We start from the raw sequence: 20,633 nt of genomic DNA on the forward strand, positions 1-20,633 counted from the left end.
AAAATATACATTTGACTCAATTATTCCATTTCTATAAATCTCTTCTAAAATAATTATTTAAATATTAAATATTAAATTTAATATTTAATTGTCTTTAAAAATTATTCACATGGAGTGCATTAGTTATGAAAAGTTGTGTAGAAACATTGAAGTTTGCTTGTAAATTATAATAAAGTTTAAGGAACAATTTACAAGATTATATTTATATTAAAAATATGCCTAGTGAAAAAAAATAACTGGAAGAAAGTGTACAATATGGTGACTGTTTACATTAGGGTTGCAAGATTACAGGTGATTTTATCTCTCTTCTCTAGTTTCTAACTTTTTAAATTAAATTTCATGATTTGTCCAGTGGGGTGGGTTTTACTTTAGTTTGGTGTTGTTCAGTTCAACCTTTTAAAGGCAAACCTCATTGTTTGACTCTAATATATTTTCCCACTGTTAAGTAGGCAAGAGCTTTTGCAGACGAAAAGACTGATGGGCAAATATTCTTTTCTTAAAGATTTATGTGAAATTATGTGTGTATGATTGTTGGTTGGGTGGTTATTACTATTTTAGAGAGTTTTCTAATAAGAGGCTTCTACTTCATTGCATTGGGTTTAGTTCAATTTAGATGTATGCCATACATGTTAGAAGGAAATATTTGTATTCCTTTGTTTTACACTACTGTCTCTGTTGTATCATATATATTTTCTACAGAGTGGCTTTTAAAAACTTTTCTGTTCTCAAACATAAAACTGAATTTCTCATCCAGGTTAGTTGGTGGCATCCTTGGTCAACTTGTGAACCAATTTAGAACATTTGGGAGTCATGTGAGAGTCCTCCTTCTGCTCAGTGCCCACATCTAATCAGTCACCAAGCACTATCTATTCCATCCCCTCAGGCCTTCTGCATCTGCCACAGTCCAGTGCATTAGATAGGCTCTCATCCCTTGCAGCTTACAGTGCTACGGTGCTATGTAATTAATCTCCTTGCCCTCTAATTCATCTTCCACATTATACCTAGATTCGTGGTTCTCAAGGGGGGAGGGGTGTTTTTGCCTGTCAGGGGACATCTGGCAAGGTCTGAAGACATTTTTGGTTGTCATAACAGGAGAAGGAGAAGGATAGGGAGTTGTGGGAAGTAGAGTGGGAGCAGAGGAAGGATTGCTACTGGCATCCAGTAGTTAGAAGCCAGAGATGCTGCTAAGCATCCTAGGATGCACAGGACAGCCTCCCCCCACAACAAAGAATTTTCCAGCCCCAAATGTCAATAGTCCTGATGAGAAACCCTGCCCTAGAGTGATTCTTCTAAAATAAAAACCTGCTGAAATCCTTCAAAAACACTACTTCTTTTAGACAAAAGTTTTTGCACAGGGCTCATTTTTTCTCATTGCCCAGCCACACAGCATATGCTATTACTGCCTGAGTACGTTACATTCTTCCTGGCTCCTGTGATTCATCTGCTACACGCTTCCTCTGACTTCTTCAGGCTGGGCTGGGTGATTGTCCTCTGTGATCACTTTTAGAGGAGTGCGAATCATACTAACTTGTTACTTGCCGTCTCTCCAACTACACAGTGGTCAGGAACTGAGTCTTTTTTTTTTTATCTGAATCCTCAGCACCTAATACATGAGAATGGGTCTAAACTTGACCAAGACCCTCTCACCTGATTCCACTTTGTGAACAGCCGGATTTGTTCTTGAGAACAATGGGTTCATCGCTGCCTTCTTGACTTTCTTTACCCTTTCTTTTCTTTACCTTTCTCACCTGAAATGCTTTCTTTCACATCTCTGTCTTCATGTCACTCCACCCTGTTCTTTAAAGCTCAGCGCAATAAAATCACTAATGATTTACTGAGCTCATGGCAGGCCTTTATTATCTTAGTTCACCTTCAGCAAAATCTCTGTAAGGAAGGTATTATCCCTATTTAACGGGTGAAGAAAACGATACAAACATCCCTGAGGCTTTCACAGTGTGGCAGGCTGGACAAGACACACACACAAACACCCACAATGCAGGCAGCTGGGTCGCATCCCTCCCAGTTTGAATCTCCAGTCTTCTCTGGTAGCTCTTCCCTCTCCTTCCAGAAGGCACTTTGGAGATCACGTAGGCTGCTGCTCAACTTGTATGAGGAAACTGAGACTCGTTTAAGGCAACACAGGTGGATAATGGTGGAAGCCAAACCTAACATCCAAGAGTATAGATCTGATGCTCTTTTCACCTACCACATACCGCACCCCGCATGTTTTAGTCTAGACTGCAGTAACCCTCAAGTCGTCAGGAATGATCCAACAGAGTTAGTGAGGTCAGCACAGGTGGGGCAGCGCAGTCCACAGCGACCTGAAGCTGCAGAATTCTGACCATGCGTGGCCTAAACGGATTTTCATCCAAGGATTTTCAGGGGGAAGTCACTGACGTGTTTTAAGCACTGGAGTGAGTGGAACAGATTTGGATTTTCAAAAGCTCATTGTGGAGAATTCATTGGGAACTGGAGTGAATGCAGAGTGACAAATTAAGAGGTCTTTGTGGTCCTTCAGGTGAGAGATGGTAGCGGCTTGGACACAGTTGTGGGAACACAGAGAGGTGAACTGATTGCAGAGATATCTAGGAGACAAAATTGTCAGGATTTGGCCCTAGATTGCCTACGAGGTATGAATCTTGGCTACAATGTTGCCTTAATCAAGATACTTAAGACTAAGTTTGTTTCCTTATGGATAAAATAAGGATACTATCCACGTTGAGGGATTTTCAGTAAAAAATTAAACGCGCTGGACACATATTAGGTGTCAACGAATGTTATTACTCTTACACATTAGTTGTTGCTGTTGTTTTTCCCTTAAAGAGCTTTTTAAATACAAAGTGAGTTGGATCTAAGTAACTTCTCAAAGCTGGGGTTTTTATTCTTGTAAAGCTCTCGTGAGTCTAGTGCTCCACAAGCTCACCTCTTACTGGGTTGGGATAAGGAGCAGAGGTGTACAAGGAGGACTAGGATACATTTATGCATCGAAGTGCACAAAGAAGCGGTGGAGGGGACTCCAGAGTTGGGAGGGGCTCGATCTATGGGCAACTCGTGACAATTTTACCTCGCGTCCTCCCTAGACTGGTGTTTCTAGAAGACGCGGCAAGAAGACCGAGCGGGGGCGGGAGCGGGGCCGTGAGCAAGGCCGGATGGGGGCGGGGCGCGCCGGCCGGAGGCGCAGGGTCCTGGGCCTCGGCGGTGCAGCCGTGGGGACCGCGGCCCCCGCCCCCCTTTCCGGGGCCGCCGCTCGTGACGTCAGAGGAGGCGGGGCCATCGCGGGGCGGGGCGGAGGCGGTTCGTCGCCGAGCGCAGGCCGCGGCGGCCGCGGAGTAGCCGGGAGCCGCAGACAGCGCGGGCCTGCGCCCCAGCCGTGGTCGCCCTCCCGGGCCCCTTCCTCAGCCCTGGGCGCGCGCACGCCGGGGCCCCGCGGGGCTGGCCGCCTAGCGAGCCGGCCGCCCGACCCCGACCCGCGCAGCGACCCGGAGCCACCCGGCCCCGACGCACACGGAAGTGGTGAGTGTCACCGAGGGGAGGTGGAGGAGCCTGCGGCGGCCGCGGTCCACAGGGCGAGGGGCGCGGAGCCTGGCGCTGGCCGGAGGCGCGGCCGCCGCTCCCCAGCGGTCCTCGCGCTGCGCGCCCCGGGCGGCTCGTCGAGCGCCGCGCGGGACCCCCGGGCCCGGTCGGGTCGGGGGCGTGTGGGTGCGGGCGGGGAAGGCGGGGGATTTCCAGCCGAGCGGAGCCGGCGGGCGGCGGGGAGGTCGCGGGGCGGGGGCGCCCGGCCGGGAGGAGAAAGGTTAAGCCTCGCCGCCCCCTCCCCCAGGGCGCACCGCAAGTTTTCATAAACAAGCTCGGAACGCGCTGACATCCTGTTTATGCCACCCCGAGATACAGGCGCGGGCTTGAGGTCTGACGTCCCTCGCTCGCTGCACCGAGAACTCGACCGCCAGCTCCTGGCCGGGGTTTGCGGGTGGGGGGCGGGCGGTGGTGAGAAATATTGGTTTTCTGGCCGCCGGATGGAGGCTGAGGGGTCTGAGCCGTTTTCCTTCCTTGCCGTCTCAGCGAGAGAAAGTTTCTGGGGTCTGGAGCCGAGGGGTGGGCGTCTGCAAGTTCAGGAAACGCCCTCTCCGCTTTTCGGTTCTGTTAGGACCCTGGCCCCAGGTAGCCAGCGAGAAGTGCGAAAGACGACCCTGGGCGAGAGGGCCAGGGAAGGGGAACAGTAGAGAGAGCTACCCAGGATTGCGAATCCTACGGTAAAGGGACTGATGAACTGAAACTGGGGCTGGTCTCTGGCTGCCTGTGTAACTCCGCCGACCCCATCCGCGCGCGATCGCCCACCTGGGCCATCAGATAGAGACGTCGCTGTAGCAGGACAAGTAAACGCTCCTCTAAAGTCACTCCCCAAGGTTCCAGGGATGTGGACTTATTGAATGTGTGTTTAGGAAGGGACATCGCTAGATAAAAGGTACGATTAGGCCAGGTGTTTGTGCACACATTTTTTTGGAGGGTATATACTTTATTATTTCCTGTGTATTCCTGGGGAAGGGGACCTCGTCCTTCCCGCGACTCTTAATACGTGGCTGTGAGCTGCCTTCTGTCTCTGGTTGGATACATCACTATACATGTCATTAACTACCCCCCCCCCCCCGCCCCCCAGAGTCGCGAGGTTTTTCTCTCGGTGGCAGGAATTTACAATGGTATAAATTGTCATTACTTCTTTTGGGGAGGAAAGCAGTAAAAACCTTGGGTAGTTCAATGATGAGTGTAATGCAGAGAAAATTATATGTGATCATGGAGTCTGGTTGTTGGCTAATTTTTTTAGAAAAGATTTGAGTTATGTATAGGCATAATGCACAATGGAAAAAGATTTTTTTTTTTAACACGAACATTTTGTATTGATTAAATCTTTGTCCTCCCTTTGCCAAACCCCATTTTGTATTCTGTCTTCTGCTTTTGGTGACTCTGATGTTTTCCAAGACCAGGGAATCATTTTAATTGAAGGATCAATGTATTCTTTTGTACTTTGTGGTGAAGGTTAATGGAGACCATCAGGGTACCAGACACTTCTGGTACAATATGCTTTGTAATGTGGAGAAAATGTCTCCTATGTATATAAATCCAGCTCACATTTAAAGATATAAGGGCATCATACCTGAGTGATTGTGGACATTATGAATAGGAATAATCATAACCTCTTATTTTGTGTATCATATCAACTAAGCACTTTCACTGTGTCTTAGCTCAGTTTCTCTAAATATCTACAAAACTATTTTTTTTAGTCCTAGGATTGCAGTTTGACACTCAATACAGCCAGTTTAAATAGTTTTCCCCATCCACAGTATACTAATTATTTAATACCATTGGGAAATGATAATAGAGTGCATAAATTAGACATAGGTAAAAATAATTGAAAAATTTCCCAAAATACAACTAAATTTCATTTTGTTGTAACTTAGACAATCTTAATGTTAGTTTGGCTAATGCTATACTTCCAACTGAAGCAAGTATTGAGAACATGTGTAGGTTTGTACCTATTTTTGCAGAGAACACTAAGGTATAACTGCATTAATAAGGCTTATTAGCAAAGACCAAGATCTGTGTTTTCTAACTTTCAGATTCTTCTGGTGTTTTTTTCCCCCTAAACACACATATCATTTTGTATATTTTTATTATGTCCTAATGATATAATGATATGCTTTTAGATGACTTATTGCTTGAGATGTGAATATTTATACAAATAATTTTTTTTGTTCATTTTCACATTTAAAAAAATTGTTTTAAGTGGATAGGGAATTGGTTAATTAACTGAATCTTGCTGAGCAAGCAGCATCTGATGCTCTGTGATTTATTGTGGCTCAGTGGTATATGGAGCCTTCTAATAGAATACAGGTGTTGAGGGAACTTGGCAGATTCTTTTAGCCTGGTAGTTCTCAGCTGGGTGAGATCTTGCACCCTGTAGACATTTTTGATCTTTAAAACTTGGGGAAGGGGACGGTGCTACTGGCATCTAGGGGATAGAAGCTAAGGATGCTACGTAAACATCCCATAATGTAGTGGGACCCTCTCCTCCCCCCAGCCAACAAAGAATTATCTGGCTCAGAATTTCAGTAGTGCCCAGGTAGAGAAATCCTGTTTTGGAATACTGGGTGAGGAACAGGCAGATCTGGGCTGCTGTCATGGCAAATTGTTTCACTTCAGGCACCTGTTTTCCTCATCTGTAAAATGGAATGAAAGTATCCACCATGGCCATCTCACAGAGATGTTGGGGGAAATCTGGTAAATAATGCACATCCAATACATGGAAACTTCGAAGTGCTATGCAAATTATAACTATTATGAAGACATTATTTTTATAAGTGAATTGTTAGATATACTGCTATTTGGGGGAAAAAGGAGCTAAGGCAATATGTTGAGTAAAAGGCAGGGTGGATGATTTGATATTGTTGAATTTTTTGTCATTTTTTGGAGTAAAGGATTTATTTAGCCTCCTTAGTTTTATTGTCAGAATATAAACTTTTTAGCTCTGTAATTTCTTTAGAGATTATTTTCCCATTATAAGAGGGAAGACTCAGTATAGGAAAATTAGAAAGTATAGGAAAGTAAGAAGTAGAAGAAAAATGTTGTTTTTGTTCTCCTCCCTTTCCATTTGAGGACAGTCACATTCTTCCTAATTTCTTTTCTCTAAGAGTGATTAAAATTGGCAGAAAAATGAATGATGGAAAAGGGGAGAGTAGCTGGTGACCAGGAGAGGTGCTTCTTGTTTTTATACCCTTGATTTTTCCTTTTTTAATAATTATGGTGTAAAGGTAAATTACATTTTAGGAGGCATTAGAGAAATTGGTTAACTGTTTTTATCCTTTTCGCGCTAACCTCCAAGCCGTGTTCTCATTTGACTTGTTGTTTCCTCCCTGCTTCTTGCTCTGCCCTGTACTTAGCTAGGTGTGCCACTGTTGCTTCCTGTCTCACAAACCCGCTGCTAATATGGAATTTTAAACAGCTGCCATGTTGAAATGACTGGGTTTCAGGGGCAGGAAACTAATTCCTTTGAGTATTCTTCCCCCTGAGGTGCACCAGCATTTTTGGCAGTTTGAGGCAACAAGATAGCATAAAACATTAAGCTCATTTCCATGATACCTTCACTTCTAAGGGTTTATGGTCTGTGATTCTTTGCAGCTGGCACTGATCATACATTCTTCCTTGGTGCTGAGTAAGTAAATTGCCCAGTCTGGAGACAAGACCTGCTTTAGAAGCAAAAGGAAAATTTCTTTTACGTCTACTCTGGCCAAAAGACAGAGCTGTTATTTGTTGCGGTACTTTTGATCTGTGGTAACTCAATTTATTTAACAGTAATATTCACATAGCATTTTGTTCATTTATTCATTCAGTAAATACTTGTTGAGTTCTTGTAGTGAGTCTCAGAAATTGAAGAAACATACAGGAAAAAGTAGGCAAAAATCTCTGTCTTCACAGAGTTTAGAGTCTAGTTGAAGACCCTGGACGTTCAAAGTTTCATAGTTGCAGATTATATACGTACGAATGAGCAAATCCTGCTTTGTGATTATGGAATGTTTCCTAGAAGCCTTCACGGAACTCCTTTGAAGTCTGAGGACTCTGGAGTAGCTTCCCTTTTTTGTTTTCTTTCTTTTTTAATGTTACGGGTTAATTCATTGTTTGCATATACAAACATCTCTCTGGTACCTACTGAGTGCCTGGCAGATAGATAGGACACATTTTATATATGGAAATAAGCTTGCTATAAGTAGCTGTAACAGTGTGGGTAATGCTGTAGTATAGATTGGAAGTAAGAACACTGGGACCCTGAAGAGAACTAAACCCTGCTTGGAGCCCTTGTCAGGTGCTTTTTTGAAGAGATTTCATTTAAGTTGGACCTTAAATGAAGGTCCAACTCCAACACAGTAGGAGTTCCTTGTTTCAGGATGGGAAGGAAGTCTAGGCAGAGGTACAGTATGAGCAAAGGCACAAATGTGGGCATGTACGTGGTGTTGGTGACAGACTTGGGAGCGGCTACTATACTAGAGCAAAGACTCCTTGGGAGGGAGTGGAAGGAGGTGAAGCTGGACATGCAGGTTGAGGCCAGACTGTGAAGACTGTGACTCTTTCCAGAATCCTGTGGATAGTGTGAGGTCAGGGACTGTGGCCTGTGTTGAATGAGAAGCCATTCGAAGTTTCTGAGCTTAAGAATAACATCAGCAGCAAATGGAGGAATTGAAGCACTGAAAGTTTGATAGAGGGTGAGCTTCATCTGACCATTGTGCTACTGGTTCCTTCTTCCATCACAGAAAACGCTCTTTATTTAGCCACCGATTATCATCCAGAAGACTGCTAGGAAACAGGAAAGGCGTAGAGCCAAAAGAGAAGTCATAAAGTCCATATATATGCTTTCCTTATAGTGGAGTAAAACCTACTTTGATTTGCTTTTAATTTATAAAGGATTTTTTGACAGTTTAACTGGTTTTTAAGTCATTAGAAGATTAAATACAATAAATCTAAGAGAATAGGAGTTGTTAAGTAGATGCATACAGGAAGGCACATTCTTTTTTTTTTTTTTTTGAGACAGAGTCTCACTCTGTCGCCACTCTGTCGCCCGGGTAGAGTGCAGTGGCGCCATCATAGCTCACTGCAACCTCAAACTCCTGGGCTGAAGAGATCCTCCTGCCTCAGCCTCCTGAGTGGCTGGGACTATAGGCGCGTGCTGCTACAACTGGCTACTTTTTCTGTTTTTAGTAGAGACAGGGTTTTGCTCTTGCTTGGGCTGGTCTCCTGAACTGAGCTCAAGCAATCCTCCTGCCTCAGCCTCCCAGAGTGCTTGGGTTACAGGTGTGAGCCACCTCACCTGGCCCCCCAGGGAGGCACAGTCTTAGAGGCAAGCAGTGTTAATTTTTATCTTAGAAGTGAATGAGTAGTTTCTACTGGTTTATAAAAAGCAGAACCGTAACTCAAAAGTGAAACAACCTGGGGCATTTAGTGGAGGGGCAGACACAGTTGTAAGCGATTTGTCACTATCACAGTGTATGTAGTTTGGTAATCAGTAATGACCAAACCATTGAGAAGTCAAGTTGTAGAGCGTAATTGAAATGAAGTGAAAGTTCACATCTCTAGAAGAAAACGGCAACTTCAGACACCTCGTTTAGGGGGTGGGAGGTGTGCAAGTAGGGGATGGGACAGGATAAGAAGCTACTGTCAGAGAATTTCTACAGGACAAATTCAGAGAAGAGGTTTTCTTCAGAATGAAAAGTCAGTGAGGAATTTTTGCTTTAACTCTTCAAGGACAGTTACTTGAGTGACCTGCAAGAGAAGGCTGCCTCTGTGGAATTTAGAAAGAGGAGCTGTGGCTCTCTGCCTAGAAGATAATGATCACTTGAACCCGGCTGTGGGAGACTAAAGCTGGTTAATTTATCACACCTGTATAGACAACAGATTTATTGTATTTAAGCTTTAATTTTTCCTTGGCTTTGATAGTCTGCTTTTGGAGGCTCTGGATCCGGACGGTTTGGTTTGATCCCAGCTATGAGAACGTAAGCAAGTTATGCCTGTTTCCTTATTCACAGAATGACAATAACGACATATCTACCTCTAAGATTGTTATGGGATTGAATGGCTACACCTAAAGATTTTGGAATGGTGCCAGGCCCACAGTATGAGCTAAAAATGTGCTAGCTATTATATTAAAAAAATTATTGGTAAATATACTGTTTTTTTAAAAAAAACTCAAATTATATTCAGAATATTTTAAGATGGTAGGAAAGGTGCCACCCAGCAGATGTAAAACAAAGTAGCTGATACATTCTATGTTAGAGAGGCTTTAATTAAAAATGGGTAAGTCAGAAAACCTTAGGTGCTTAAAGAAGGCAGTTTCTCAAATCTAGAAGAGTTTATTATGTAGACAGCACTGAAGGTGCTAGATAAATTAGGTTTTACTCTATTTTTAAGGAAAAAGTAAGTAACAAAGGTGCTTTTATTAAACTTAAAATTCCATCCAAGGTATATAATTTGGTAGGAATGTATTCGACTTTCTGGGAAAGTTAGTATAAAGATACTGTGTTGCCCTCACTGATTCAGTTTACTTAGCAAGTAGCGGGCTGTTGGCAGAGGCATCTGGCATACCTGTTTGTAAAATGCTGTCTTCAGAGTGTATGGAAATTAAAAATCTTGTAAGTCAAATAATACTCCAGGGAATTTTGCTGTTGAGGAATTATAAGAGTTTAAAGGACCCCTCAAATATGTATTTAGTTTCCTCTGAATGCTGTTTTCAGGTTTCTATTTCTATATGCGTATTTAGTTTTCCTAAAGCAAGATTTACCCCAGATATAAAATTGTACAAGCAGTTGGCCTTTCCTCCTAATCATAGATGTATATATTTTTTAGTATTTTGAATGTATTTCCTTCTTGGTGTTAACATGTTGGACAGGTTTCTTGCGCCTGGGCATTATTCATACTCTGAAGGACAGTAGTTGCCATGTGGTTGGAAAAGAGCTCTTGACATCATTCTTACCCCACGTGCTTTGACAGCAAACGAGTTAGCTGTATCTTTCCTTGCCTTCCCTTGCTAGTATGAGGAAGACGGTAAAACTCCCTAATTTGATTTGTGGAGGGACAGTGGGTAGGGAAGTGCACCTCAACTGTAAGTTGCTGACCTGTAAGTATTTAAAAAGTAAATTTAGGTCTGTTATTTTCAGGTACATTGGGTGACTCAGATCAGTCTAAATATATAAAGTAGAAATACATAAGAACAATTTGTAATTACTACAACTCCTATTTGTTTTTAGTGTTTTAAATGGCTTAAGGGTATTAAAACTGACAACAGTTGATTCAATTAAGCACAATTATATTTGTAGGCCTCTTGTTTGCACAGTTAATTTGCTCAGACTGTAGCAAGGCTATAATTTATAGCAATTTTTTTCAATTAGAATTTAAAATGTTTTATGTTATAGTAAGAGAAAAGACAAAAGGAAAAAAAAAAAGGGGGAAAAAGTCTGCAAAAATGTATATCCTCCCAGAGAAAAATCTTGTTATTAGACTGGTTTGGTGGATCACACACAGACATATGCAATTTATATTATAAAGAGGTGCAGTGGATCTTTTGCCAAATACACCTGCAAACCTATTTTAGCATTAATTCACATAACACAGACTAAAAAAAGTAACATGCTTAATGCCTAAGTTTAATATTCTGATTTTGTTCAGTTAAAGCCATTCTGTAAAACTTTAGACAGGCCCACTAATCACTGTGTATCAGTTATCTTACTGGGAAAATCATTTGATGTATGGTGGTGACTCCAGATAAGCTCAACTTTTTACTTGTTTTAGAATGACCATTCACTCGGCTTGGTTGGAAATAGGATGAGGTCAGAGGAAGTCAGATTGGCCTGAACATAAATGGAAAACCCACTTGATGGAGATTTAGGAAGTAGGCCACTTGTGATGCACAAGCTGTTTGAGATCAAAGTGCTCTCAGGTTTTAAAATTTAGTCCTTTATTCAACAACTATCTATAGATTACACATGTGAGGACAAGACAGGCTTGGCTTCTGCTCTTGGAAAGTTTCCTTGCTAGTAGAAAAGACAACAGTTCAGCAATTGTATTACTGTTTGTTACAGTCATGCCAAATACCAGCAGAGATGTCTAGTTTGCCATGAGGCAGAGGAGGGGGACAATAAGAAAAGGGGCTCTCTGCGATACATCTTTGTACTTTGAAATCTGAAGAGTGAAAGAGTAAGCTACTGTAAGAGGGTGAGGAGGTTTTTCAGTCAGAGGCAACAGCTTGTGCAAAGGACCTAAGGTAGGAGCAACACCTTGCAGCCGGGGTAGAGAAGACAGAGATGCAGGCTGGTGAGGTAGGCAGGAACCTGATCAAGCAAGGCCTTATCATAAGGTGGGATGGGAAGTTGAGACTTTTAAACAGGGCAGTGACATGATGGAATTTGGGTCCCATACAAAAAAGAAAGATCCTACCCCCTTCAGTCACTGCTCCCCCTCCCCAGCTCCTCTCCCCTCTTCCCCCCTCTGCTGCCAAATGCCTCCTCAAGCTTCACTTCCTCCCACCCACTCATTCTTTAACCCTTTGCAAATTGGATTCCACTGCTTCCTTGAGGTCACTGGTGACCTTCTTGCTGTCACATTTTAACACCTTTTTTCTGCCCTTGTTATCTAAAACGTTTCATTGCTGCTGAAAACCCCCTTCCTGGCAGAACCCCCCGCTGTCTGGCTTCTGAGACACAGTAAGTAATTCCTTCTCTTTCTGTGTCTTTTTTTTTTTTTTTTTTTTTTTTTTTGAGACAGAGTCTCACTGTGTTGCATCCCGAGACCCCCTTCTCATCATAGCTCACTGTAACCTCAAACCTCCTGCCTCGGCCTCCCGAATGGCTGGGACTACAGGAGCACACCACCATGCCCTGCTAATTTTTCTATTTTTAATAGAGGTGGGGTCTCGCTGTTGCTCAGGCTGATCTCCAGAACTCAAGCAATCCTCCCGCCTTGGCCTCCCAGAGCGCTAGATTACAGGCAGGAGCCACCTTGCCAGGCCCCTTTCTGTGTCTGTATTCTCTCTTTGGTGTCTTCTCTTTCTGTTACCTCTCCCTTTCCCCCAGTGAAGACCTTCCTAAAGGTTCTGTGAATGGATAGCGCATCTCAGTTGTGCAGATGACCCTCTTTTGCCTGAGCTCCAGTTGTCCCTTTTATTTATATTCTTTTCTGTTCTCTGTCTCTCCAAATACTGGCATAGCAGTTTCAGGCTCTATGTAAGGTACTGGGAAATAGGAGAGGGAAGGCCTCTGCCCTTAAGAGCCAACATTCTAAGATATAAGATAATTTCAGGTGGTGATAAGTGCAATGGAGAAAATTAGCAATGTATGGGGAGAGAATGCTTAGGTGAGTGGGTGAGGGGCAGCCTCCCTGAGGAGGCCACATTTGAGCTCAGCCCTGAAAGATGAGCAATGACCTGGAGGGAAGAATATAGGAGGCAGAGGGTGTAGCCAGTGCTGACAATCCAGGGTGGGATGATCTTTCCATTTTATGCTGGGCTCCCTTACCTGGGTGTCTTGTTGACACCTTCCATTTAACTGCTTCAAAATTGATGTCGTCTCTCTTTCTGACCCCTCATCAAACTAATGGGTGATTTATTTCTCTGTTTCTCTTAGTACCATTTCTATCCACCACTCTCAAAACCTTAGACCAGCACCTTAGACCACTTTCTGTGAAGGGAAAGACAGTAAATATTTTCAGCTTTGAGGGCCCTTGCAGTCTCTGTCACAACTACTGGATATTAAAGCAGACATAGACAATATGTGAACCAATGGATGTGGCTGTGCTCCAATAAAACTTTATGTATGGACACTGAAATTTGTATTGCCACTTGTCACACGATATTATTCTCTTTGCCCAACCATTTAAAAATGTAAAAATTTGTTAGTGTATTGGCTGTACAAAGCGGGCAGCAGGCCAGGTTCGTCCTGCAGGCTTAGTCTGCTGACCCTGCCTTAGACTCATCCTGATCTCTCCCTTTGCTTTCATCCCACATCCAGCACTTTGCCAAGCCCTCTCAGTGCTCCCTCCTAGTGTTTTGCACCTTTGCTTACTCAGGGTTCCCACTGCTGCAGCCTGCCTTCTGGCTTGCTTTCCTAGGTGATTGCAGTAATCTCCAATCTAGTCTCCCTGCCTCCAGCCTCTCCCCTGCCCTCCGCAGGGATGTTGAGTCGTCTTACTGAATTCTGTGAGCTAGACCCAGGTCGTAGAATCTCTCTGATCACAAGCCTTTAGAAGCCCCTATTGCCTATAGAAAACAGTCCAAATTCTACTGCGCTTTGGTAGTAAAGGTTCCTTGTGGTAAGACCTCAACTTACCTTTCCCTCTATGCTCTGATTATTCATTATTTTGCATTCAAGTCTCAAATGTTTCCATGGTTTTCTGCATTCTTCTTTTTTAATGCACTTTGCCCATACTATCTGTCAAAATTCTACAACTTTCAAGGCCCCTTCAGATATCCTTGATCTCTTCTTCTGCCCCTCCCCACCCCAACAGGAGGTGTGTGTGGATGTGTTCCCTTGGTGGCATGTGACCCTCCCTTCTGGGGCATCGTGTTCTGCCCTGTGCTTCAGTTCTTTTGTAGACTTACCTTCACCCTGCAGTCACAGGGTCCTTGAGGACAAGAACTTTCTCTTTCATTGTAATATCCCCTTTCACAGGCGGCATTCTGGTGTTTACTGAATCAATGCTTTGTAGGTACAGATTTTACCAAGTATACAAGAGGTTCACGGTGGGAACATTTTACCGAAGGGAGTTGGGTCAAATTAAATTCTGATTCTTGTATAAAGTGGTACAGTTCTATGAAAGATTACCAACCATTTTGGAAGTCTTGGGTTCTTTGAGTGGCTTCGAGCAGTAAGTTCAGGCAAGTTATCAGTATCCCTCGTCAGCAATTGATGTTCCTTTTATAAAAAGAAAGAAACGCATGCTCTATAACTCATTGTGTTTCCTTGCCAGGAAGCTCAAGGCTAAATCCTTTGCTAGTTTCTGGTTGCTATCCAGTTTTATTAAAATAATCTCTCTGCCTCAGTCTCCCCACCAGATTACTTGTCACATGTGGTAAGTCCTCCTTTTAATCAATGGTCCTTTTTTTATGCCTTTTATATTTATATAGGTAGCTTCAACTCTCTCTCTTTTTGGTAATAGAAATGTAACTAGTTGCCCCTTGGTTTCCCCAAGCTGTGGTGACAAGATAGTAAAAGAGGCAATTATACTGGATAAAACAGGCAAAAAGGCTTTGAGGCAATATGGGATTCATGATGTGGGTATGGTAGAGAATGAGAAAAGCGCCTTGTAAGTGTCTTGTATTCTGTAGGTTAGTGTGAGCTTGGGGTAGGTCATGTCTCCATGTCTCCCAGGTCTTTGATATGTGTGGCACGTCTTCCAAATGGAGGGGAGAGGAAGCAAGGGGATGAGACTAATGATTAGTAAGCTTTTACTGTGTGTCAGCTGTTGGGCTGTGTGCTTTGCATTTGATATTTAATCTTTGTAACAGCCAGAGAGTTGGATCTTAATGGCATCATTTTCCAGATTAAGAAAGCTAATAAATGGCAGAGCTGGAATTCAAATCTGAAACTCTTTGGCAGTAAAAAACTCACTTTTCTACTCTTTTAGAAAACTTCTTTCTACTTTCTTCCTTTTTTTTTTTTTTTTGCTGACATTGGCATTTAAAATAAGAACCTAGGAAACTTGTTCGTATCCTGTTCTCTAACCTAATGTTTTTGAAGCAGTCTTAGGTCCTTGAAGAAGTGCCTCAATGCATCTGTACAATATGGTATTTGGTATTTGTTAGATGCAAAGTCATAAAGAAGACTTGAAGGAATTTTTTTAAAGTTTTTGGGCAGGGCAATTAGATTAATTTACCTGTCCTAAACAGAGTTTGGTATTTTCTTGTGAAATATTTAGCTTAAAAGTTACATTAATGTTTTTGACATTTTAAGTCAAACTAGATTTACTGTTGCTTTATATGACCTGGTTATTATATAACATGTGCCATGTTTACCTGCTTGGGTCTGAGTATACCAGATGTGGTGTTGTGAAAAGCACGCTGGACTTGGAACCAGGAAGAGCTGGATCTGAGCCCGTCTTCTGCCACTTACTAACTCTGCAACTTTGGGATTGTAATTGAGTCTCAGTTTTTCTCAGCTGTAAAATGGACTTAGTAATGCCTGTCATAAATGAGAGTTTGTGAAGGTTAAATGAGGTAAAAACCTATGAAATAGCTTCAGACTGTACCTGGGACCCAGAAGCATTTAATAAAAGTTTGTTACCCACCGCCACCCCAAATACTCAATGTTGCCAGAAAATCTGTAAATGATTACATAATGTTTACACTTTTATAAGTGGGAACTGTATAGGTAGATATTATTCAAGTTGTGAACTTCTGATGTAGAAAACCCCCTTATGCAAATGGCTGGCTTCCCATTACAAAAACATCAGTAGTAAGATAGTGGTTTAGACTCCTGAATCTAGAACCAGAGCCAGTAGGTTTGAACCATGGCCTGTTTCACTAGCTAAGTGATCCTGGGCAAGTTATTCAACCTCATTGTGCCTTGGTTTCCTCATCTGTAAAAGGATAATACTGAGGATAATAATGGCACTTACCTTATGGGATTGTAAGCATTAAATGAGAATATGTGTTTATGTGTGTATGCGTCTGTGTATGTACCAATACCCTGTAAGGGTTTGCCACTGTTACTAATTATTCTTCCTTTCTTCCGTTTCCTATGTAGACAGCCCAGAAGTCATTTGGAAATTCCCTGGAATCCCACCTCATGTCTTTTCTTATTGGGAGACTCCTCTTTATATCCATATACCTGCCTTTTTCCCTCTGTCCTTGGTCTCTTCTTAGTTGTTTCATTTTAATTTAGGTGTTCCTTTTCTCATGTGTCATACATTTTCATCAATCCCTCCCTTATACATTTCTTGCTTAGACATTTTGAAAAAAAATCTTTTTGTTTTATGTGGAACCTGAACATTTTCTAATAATGACTGATAAACCCAGCTATGTGTTAAGGATACTCACAGGTCAAGTTGAAAGCCATATATATGGTCTCAAACAAATGAAAAAATATATAAACTGACTTATAGTTTATTGAATGTTTACTCTGTGCCAGACATTCAGATCAGTAAGCTGAGGTTTAAAAATGGTTGAATAACATGTTTAAAGACACCCAACTTTGAAGTGGGGGAACCTGGATTTGATCAGAGTCAGGCCTACCTGGCCCTGTGGTCTCAACGTCTCTGAGCTCTGTTGCCTTAAAGCCTCCAGGCACCACCGTGGGACTCTATCTGCACCTCTTATTAACCTCACTCTGCTTTTCCTCATGTTCCAGCTTTTCAGATGACAAAATCACTCATGTTCTTTTTGGCAGCAGTAATATTTTTTGCTCTTTTGGCAGGGCACATGTATAGTGTTTCAGATACTTTATGTGTTACATTGGTCTTTTATATGTTGGCTTGGAAACCGAACCACATTTATAGCAGTGTGTCGGGGGGAAATGTGTGCCAACTTTCAAACAACCAACTGGGAATGAAGTTTTAAAAAGGTAGAACTGTTTATCAGCAAAATACTGCTAGTGTATTTTGTTTGAGTGTGTTACCTTCATTGGTATACTTTAAAGGTTTGTGTATCATGCCCAAAGCAGGCACATTCTGGAATGTATGCACATTACTGCACTTATTTGCTTAACTGTCCTCATCCATCTGTTGCTGACCTTTTTATAGTGAACCACTGCCATTGTGTTTGGCACATAGTAGGAACCCTGTGAGGAGACCTATTTGGTCCTCTTTAAAAATCTTTATGCTTTTCTGTATGGTTGATATATTTCAATAAAAAAAAATCAGTGGAGTAAGGATCAGGCAACATCAAAAGAGGAATATTGCCACACAGTTGCCAATCAGATAAAATACTGCTTATGCTAGGTCGAATTGAGACACTGAAAAGTATTTGGGAGCCAGACACTTAGGAGAATACATATTGCTTTGACTATTGGGAGACAGGAAACCAGTCAAACGAGTTTTTTCTTGGCTTGGAGTCTTGTTTACTTTTCTCAGGTTAGAACTGATAGCTCTAATGATTTTAAGAAGTCATGGAGACAGGTCTGCTGTGAACCTGAATATTTAGTTCTGAGTTTATAGATTTTGTCTAGTAAGTGGTGTTTAAGACTTATTAGCAAACAATTATAAAATCTTGTAATAATTTTAAGAGTCGGTTCCCAATTTTACAATGAGAAAAAGGAATCAGAGCACTTAAGTGACTTCCCCAAGACCTCTATGGGCCACTACTTTAGTGGGTTTTTTTTTTTTCTATAACACCATGTTGGATTTGTGATTGAGTGATAAAATAATACAGAAGGTAGTTGCATGTAGAATTTAGGAAACTACTCATCTGTTCAAATAGTTCTGAGAAGGCTGAGATATATATGGGTAGGAGATTTAGAAGTTATTTAAGAGAAATTAGGATAATTTAGGATCTCCCCATTACCTTGAATATTATGAAGGACAATGTCTCATGGGAGAAGAGAGATCAGGCTACTTGTGTGAGGTGTCCTGGGTGCCCAGTCTGAGGGCTGGGCTGGATGGGTGGCACGGAGCCCTCCTTGATGTTTTTTTTTAGGAAAAAACTAATCAGCACAAGCTTAGTTTGTTCCTACAAAAGAAAATACTTTGTTCTGGTTTCTAAAATTTTAATAATCAGTAAGTTTTTAATAAAAATGTTTCCTTTAATGTTGACATTTACTCCTATGTTAAAACTATTTTTACTTTTTTCCAGTCTTTGCCTATAATGTATGTGTATGTGCTGTTTTAAGTAATTTTAATTATGCAGATAAACATATTTGTCTTCTTTTCTCACTTAAACTTTTTTATTCTATTGTAATAGAATCTTCATAATAATCATATTTGAATGATACAGTATTTTAGTATATAGATAATATATTTTGCTTAAATAAATCCCCTATTATAGAATATTTAAACTATTTCTATTTTTATGGATTACTATAGGGAACCTTTAAAAACATACAAATAGGATTTTTTTTCTATTACTAACTACTTTATTAGGAGAAATGCATAGATTTACTATATCAATGGTTATAATGAATTTTATGACTTGTAATATGTAATTCTGGAAAATAGAAACTTAGATCACAAATGGCCTTAACCATTGGCAGGAAACTGCTCATTTCTTGACTATTGTACAGACAACCTGCTGGCTAATAACATGTCATATACTGACCATTATCATTATTTATTGGCAGATAGTTTTCTTCAAATGACATGAAAGGCATTGATTGCCTTTTGTTTTGATGCTTTTTGTCATTAGAAAATGGTAGTCTGTAAGTGCAGAGGAAGCCATGAATGTGAAATTGTAGTGAGGATTCTTATTGTTTGCTGTATAACTTAGTTATTATAAAGGAAAAGAACTTTAGATCAGTTCTAGGCTCGTGAAATATCCTACTAAATACAGTGTATTTTTGCATGACCAGTAGGAGTGGGGGGCCTTTACATTTACATCAGTCAAATGTAAAATCACACAAGTTTGCTGGCTTCTCTAAAACATTCACATATTGCCCTTTGCTTAACTTTTTGTTACTTGGGAAATGGATTCTACTTTTGTTGTCTGCATTTTTCTGCTCAGGGTGGATATTTTCTAAGATGCCAGGACAATCATTTTATAATGCCCATCTGAACACATCACTGCCTTGCTTAAAATCCTTCACTTGCTGTCCTTTGCTGTTAGGATCGGGTCTTTCCAAACTCCTTAGCATGGGATAAAGAGTCCCTCGTGGTCACCTCTTCCACTTCCATTCTGGTAGTCAGCACTCCAGCCCTGCTGACTGTTTTTGGTTCTTAAACATGTCATGGTCTCTCTTACTTCTGGGTCTTTTTCTTTGATGCTGTCTTTCACCGTTGCCACACTGGAAGCCCCAGAGGTCAGGGACCAAGTCTCTCTTGTTCATCCTCCTAGTCCTAATTCAGCCCAGTGCCTGCTGTTGAGAAGATGGCCAGAAAAATACTACTGGACAAACAGTGGCCAATGGTAAGAAGCTAACTATGGATTTGTCCTATGGAGGCCTGTTTAATTGTTTGGCATTTTCTTTTTATGTCCTTCCTTTTGTCAGTACAAAAGCCACTTTACAAAGCACATCCAGGCTAATTGGACCTTAATGGAGGAAACAGTTATGTTAAGAACAAGAAGAAGAAGAAAAGGTTGAGAGCTTATTACAGATCGAAAGGCATTCGCTTGTATAATTTTCATTTGATACTTAAAGAGGAAACAATTTCAGAGAGGCGAAGCCATTTTTATCTTTTAGCCCCAAACCCCATACTCTTTCATGTGCCCTTGACTGGTTTTTGAGACCAGCACAGCCTGCAGGTATAGTCGGTCTTGTAACTTGTCTTCCTGTTGCCGTCTGCTCCGGTACAGCTGCCCACCGACCCCTCTGCTGCCCCCGGTTCCCCAGAGCCTCCCGAGGCTTGGGCTTCAGGCCTGCTGCTCTGGTCACTGCCAAGGCCCCACCACGTGCTTAGGTTCCAGTTTCCCTGCCCGTACCTTGTTCTTGTGGAGGGGGCTTGCTCTCACACATGCTCACTGTGGGAACGCGGCCTGAGGAAGTGATTCAGTAAGGTACTTATGTCTGGAACAAGGTGCCTCAAAGCAGTCTAACCCTGACTTGGGCCTCTGAGGAGAGGTTTTGTTTCCTCTTTCTTTTTTACCTTTTTTCTTAAGTCTTAAAAAAGCTACAGGCTGTGAATTCAAAATAACCTTTTTTTTCGATTTTATATAAGAAAGACACATATTTTATGGAGTCTTCACTGATCCATATTATGTTTGGTCTCTACAGACGTAAGACACTTGTATTTCCCTGAAGTGTTATTTGTGAATTAGTTTTAGATAGCTTATTTATTCAAGCTGTTCAACAAGCAGAGTTTCATACAGAATGCTGTGTTAGCCCTTCTTGTATTTCCTTTCAGAGAATTCGGGCTGTAAGCCTAATAATTGGCCCTTCCTAGGCAATCATTTGAAATTTGCCATAGCTGCTGAATTATAACTTAAATAATATATTTACATTTTAAAAAACTGAAAATTTCAT

At 41.6% G+C, this 20,633-nt stretch overlaps 1 protein-coding gene across 1 annotated transcript in view; it reads left to right on the forward strand.

Annotated features, from left to right (window-relative positions):
- Positions 1–3,297: 3,297 nt before the first annotated feature.
- Positions 3,298–20,633, forward strand: part of JAK1 (Janus kinase 1) — a 119,610-nt gene continuing 102,274 nt past the window's right edge. Inside the window, exon 1 of the mRNA XM_045547834.1 lies at positions 3,298–3,513. The gene's annotated coding sequence lies outside the window, so the exon portion shown is untranslated. The remainder of the gene's footprint in view (positions 3,514–20,633) is intronic.

Source organism: Lemur catta, chromosome 3 (genome assembly GCF_020740605.2).
Source record: "Lemur catta isolate mLemCat1 chromosome 3, mLemCat1.pri, whole genome shotgun sequence".
NCBI classification, from domain to species: domain Eukaryota; kingdom Metazoa; phylum Chordata; class Mammalia; order Primates; family Lemuridae; genus Lemur; species Lemur catta.